Source organism: Euprymna scolopes, chromosome 11 (assembly GCF_053919585.1).
Source record: "Euprymna scolopes isolate OS-2025 chromosome 11, ASM5391958v1, whole genome shotgun sequence".
Classification (NCBI taxonomy): Eukaryota; Metazoa; Mollusca; class Cephalopoda; order Sepiida; family Sepiolidae; genus Euprymna; species Euprymna scolopes.
Window position 1 is genome coordinate 15,569,120 of NC_136492.1, and position 5,410 is coordinate 15,574,529.

General features: G+C 43.0%; 1 pseudogene; it reads left to right on the forward strand.

Annotated features, from left to right (window-relative positions):
* Positions 1 to 3,383: 3,383 nt before the first annotated feature.
* LOC145288337 (U2 spliceosomal RNA) lies at positions 3,384 to 3,521 on the forward strand (annotated as a pseudogene).
* The last annotated feature ends 1,889 nt before the right edge of the window (positions 3,522 to 5,410 follow it).

Sequence of the window (5,410 nt, forward strand, 5' to 3'; positions counted from 1 at the left end):
TATAAGATACCAAGTAGCTGCCAATTTTACTGTTAGTTTGTTAGTCTGAACGAATAACAATCGAATCTCTTCAACGAAGATAATGACTCCATCAGACATAATCACATGGCGAATATTAATGTGTTAACCTTTCAAAATGACAGCTTCAACTTGACTAACAGATGCCTTATCAATAACAGAAGGAAGCTGTTTTCTACAAATTTCCGGTAATGTTTGAATTCACGATGCCAGCGTTTTACAAGGTCATATTATGGGGCATCATTACCATACGTTTCTTTAATTTCATCAACAGTGTACATCCTTTCAAATACAAAAACCGGATCACTGCGCAACACTCAAGAGACTCTATTTCACATCTGAGCATCCACCACTAAAATACTTCTAGAACAGGCAGAGGGGTGCAACATTTCATCAATGGGACAGAAGTTAAAGCTTGGATGACAGTTTGGGACCTATCAGGTCGGCGACTCTCTGTCCAGGAGCGAGTCTAGCTGCAGGTGCACCAGCTCAAATGTGACAAAGGGATCCTTCCCAGGGCAGGTGACCAAGGGAGTGATCACATTGCTGAAGAAAGGTGACGGGCATGGAGGGGAAGAATTAGACGACTACAGGCCCATAACTCTGCTAAACACAGAGTTGAAAATTTTGGCCAAGGTCCTGTCGAATCGGCTGCAGGTTGTTATCGACGAGTTGGTTGAACCGGAACAGAACTACGCTGTGAAGGGGAGATCGATTCAGAACAACTTGCACCTGATCCGCACGATCCTAGAGGGGGGAATAGACCACGACACGGAAGCCGCGCTGATCAACTTAGATCTGTCCAAAGCTTTCGATAGGGTCGACCATCGTTTCCTGGCATCTGTCTTAGAGGCCGCCGGTTTTAAACCGGACTTTTGCAAGTGGATCTCCATAATGTATCGCCAGCCCATGGCTGTCGTGCAAGTGAACGGAAAGCGCTCGAAACCCTTTGTTATCTCTCGGTCGGTTCGTCAGGGTTGTCCGCTGTCGCCCCTGCTTTATGTCCTGGCTTTGGAGCCTCTTCACCGCAAGCTGAGACATGGGGAGGCAAATTCGGCCCTGCGCGGAATGGCTCTGCCTGGCGGCTCAGCTGCCAAGGTATCCGCGTTTGCCGATGATGTCACGGTCTTCGTGTCGGGCTTCAGAGACATTGAGGTCGTGTCGGAGGCACTCACACAGTACGAAAGAATCACGGGGGCCATGATAAACCGCAACAAGTCGGTAGGACTGCGGTTGGGCGCATGGAGTGGCAACGCAAACCTCCCGGCGCCTTTCAGCTGGACAGATGGCCCGGTCCGGATCCTCGGCGTGTGGTTCGGACCGGGTCTCCAGCTTGACAAGAATTGGTTGGAGGTACGGTCAAAGGTGGAAGCTGCAGTCAATTCGTGGCTTCCTAGGAAACTTTCCTTAAAGGGTAGAGCTGAGGCGTGCGCCACTTACGTCTTTCCTCTCATCCTTTACCGACTGGCCGTACTTCCCCTGCCTGCACAACACCTAAAAGCTCTTGTCGAACTCTTGTCCTCACTCCTTTGGGACAGAGGAAGACACTGGGTGAGCAGACAGGTCTGTATTCAACGTCCGTGTGAGAGAGGCTTGGGAATGCCGGACTTGAAGTGTCATCGAGATGCTGAGAGGCTGGCCTTCCTGAGCCACTATATGCAGGATGACCAACCGTGGCACTCCGTGGTTACTGCTGCCTTCCCCGACCTCGTTCTCGACCCTTCCATCGAGAGCCGTCGCAGGCCGCGGGGAGAATCTGCCTACATGAAAGAGTGCCGAGCCGCGCTAAAACGACTAACAAGGTCCAGTGACCTTGTGACTGCTACCCGTAGGGAACTCCACAGGGATCTAGTGAAGGGGGCTTCCGACGACCTGCTATGCGCGCGTTTGGGGTGGCAGCAGAGTAAGATCTGCTCCGCGTGGAGCTGGGCGCCAGGTTCGAGTCATCTGAACAATTCGGAGTTCTCTCTGACCTGGCGATTGGCCCGAAATGCACTTCCACTCAACAGCATACAATGCAGTCCTGGGTTTTTGGAGTCGCCTGATTGTCCCCGTTGTGGGACAACGGCCGTAGAAACTACGGATCACACTTTCTTCGATTGCCGCGAACTCCGCCAGTACTGGTCGTATGTCAGCGGAGTGACGGCTCGCATCGATCCTGAGCATCCTCGCCCAATTACTGTATCCAATGTTGTGGACAACGTGAGACCGCCGTGGGACCGGGAAAGACAAATGGTCTATGTTACGATCCTGGCCGTGGCGAGAATGGTGATTTGGACGTCGCGTCTGCAAGGTTTCCGGGGGGTGTTGTCTTTTTCTGATCAAGATCTGATCGCTTTCTTTAAACACCAACTACGGGTGAAGATCAGATGTGATAGAAGAAGGCTGCATCGCGCGGCATTTGACAGAAGATGGATATATGTGGCAAGTCTGTGTGTACGAAGAGGAGCCAAATTTGAATACGTGTTCCCCGCCTAGGTGTGGAACGCGCAGTTCTGTAAAGTAAAATTTAACAAGTAGCCTCTCAGCTAGCTGAGTGTGTGTTCCATCCCTCCCCGATTAGGAAGCCTCCAAGATCCCCATCCCCTCTTTCCTGCAATTTTTGTTTTCACCCCTTCCTCTAAATTTTACCTATCTTGGAGAAAAAGAAATACAAACTAACCTCCATCCCTTACCCACAAAAATTTCTTTTCTCCATTCACCCCCATCTAGAGGGCATCCCCACCTAGAGACTGACCCGTAGAAGCGAGGTTCCTTTTACAAACCTAGTTGAACGGGCAGTCTATAAACTAGACGGGGTTGGGAGGGTCCTACTAATCACCTTTTGTTTTTTCTTCCCCCGCCCTCGACACAAATGAATTATTGTACCATTTTATTGTTATCTTTTTTGTTTTTACACGTCAATAAAAAATGTTTTAAAAATTGGGAGTTAAGTAGGACGTCCCCAAATATGAAAGGGTGAATGCGGTATTATGGTGAAAGAAGATACTAGCTGGGAGAAACTTCTGACTTTGTTTAGTTCTGGAGTGACAAGGATGACCAACGACCCCCAAAATCCCCCCTTTTGAGTTGGCCATGTGCCTAAGTTTTTTGTTCATCGTTGATTTTGACTGTATTTTTTTAACATGAATAAAAGATTTAATATCTCAAAGTGTAGTATCTATTCCGGCAGATACTGCAAACAAAGACCCTATGTGAGGGCGACCCCACAGATAAGACATTGGTCAATGTAGGGGAAACCCTTCATACCAATTGTCACTATCCAGCTCCCCTACTCCCCGGGGAGTTAGTCCCCATTTCCCCTCTACTCCTCACATTAAAAATCGGCCTTGTACCTAATTTGCTCGATGGGGGAGCAAATTAATATCCTTTTCTTGGCCTTTTGGCTAAGATCAAAGTGTAGTATCTGTTCTTACTACATGCTGTACTTATGTTTGTAACTTTGTGATATAAAGTGGAGGATCACTTTTCTGTATAAATTTAATGTAAAATGATCACCCACTTTACAACCAGTCAGTCTCAAAGCCATTCAAGTCAATGCTCTCAATGTATCTGTTCCAACTCATGTTTCCTGTGAACGTAAAGCCGAGGAGTTTGAAAGTATTATTTTCAGGTAATGTATCTTTAGCCATAGCTGTTGATGGTTGAAAGGGTTTCTTGCAATTATTGACGGGTTCTTGTCAGATCTTTGAAAACATTTTCGAATTTTCAGTTTGAAAATATTAGAAAACCAAAACATGAAATATCTATCTATACTTCCATAATTTATAAAATATATATGGCGATTAAGCTACACTTAATATCCGTGTTTCATCCACTCTAGGACTCCTCAGGCTTATGCGCATAAGCCTGAAGAGTCCTAGAGTGGATGAAACGCCGAATATTCAGTGTAGCTTAATCGCCATATATATTTTATCACTTACTAACTAGCTCTACCTACGTATTGAGCACTTTTGAAGTAAATACTTAAAGTTTACGCATAAATCTATACTTTCGTGTATTAATTTTATGTGAGTAAATTAAGTAGTTATATATATATATATATATATATATATATATATATATATATATATATATATATATATATATATATAATACATATAATTTTTAAGTATTAAGTTTTTTATATTTTTTTATATAATAAAAATGTGCTCAATTTTGGGAGTAAATTATTATTTATTTGTAAACTATTGTAATCCTGACGAGTTTCAATCGCTTAAATCGTGCAACAAAGAATAATATAAAATATTTTTTAAGTGATTAGAATCTAGATTATACAAAAGAACAACTCAACTCATCAGAAGCAAAAAAAGAAATCGATTTTTATTTTGAAAAAAAACAAAACAAGTAATTAATCATGAAAACCATGTAATTGAGAAGGAATTCAGATTCTTTGTAAAAAGAAATCTTTAACCGTATTATGAGATGTTAAAGGTCATCATCGGAAGGGTCTCCATTTCTTTGCATTGTAGCGATTATGTCAACAACAATGCCCAGGATGTCAACAACAATGCCCAGGATGTCAACAACAATGCCCAGGATGTCAACAACAATGCCCAAGATGTCAACAACAATGCCCAGGATGTCAACAACAATGCCCAGGATGTCAACAACAATGCGCAGGATGTCAATAACAATGCCCAGGATGTCAACAACAATGCCCAGGATGTCAACAACAATGCCCAGGATGTCAACAAAAATGCACAGGATGTCAACAACAATGCCCAGGATGTCAACAACAATGCCCAGGATGTCAACAACAATGCGCAGGATGTCAACAACAATGCCCAGGATGTCAACAACAATGCCCAGGATGTGGGTTGTGCATTGATATTCATATTAAAACCCCTTTTTTCTATTTAGTTATGTATTTGCTTCCCTACTGAGCAAATTAGGTACAAGACCTTTTTTTTAATGTGGAGAGTGAGGGAGGACCAGCTCCCCAGAGAGGGAACTGGATAGTAACAATTGGTATGAAGGACTTCCCCTACATTGCTCAAGAGCAATGGTCTTATATGTAGAGTTTCCCCCACATATTACTTTGATTGCAGTATCTGCCGGAACAGATACTACACTTTGATAACAGAAAAAAGATCTTGGCCCAAAAGCCAGAAGAAAAAAAGACGAACCTTTTTCTGTTTATTTAAAAAGAAAATACAACGTAAATATGAGTTGTGTAATTGCATTTATCTGTAAAAGATTTAGCTAATTTGCATATTCTTTTAAACATTCACTTTAATTAATTCCCAATTAGTTTTTTTCGGTTTTTTAATGGGATGATCATATTTAGTTAACTATTACATCTAATTATATTCATGCAGATATTCTACATGATTTATACTTTAAGAATTTGCCTACCAAACACTTCTGTCAGTTATTGGTTTACATGAAA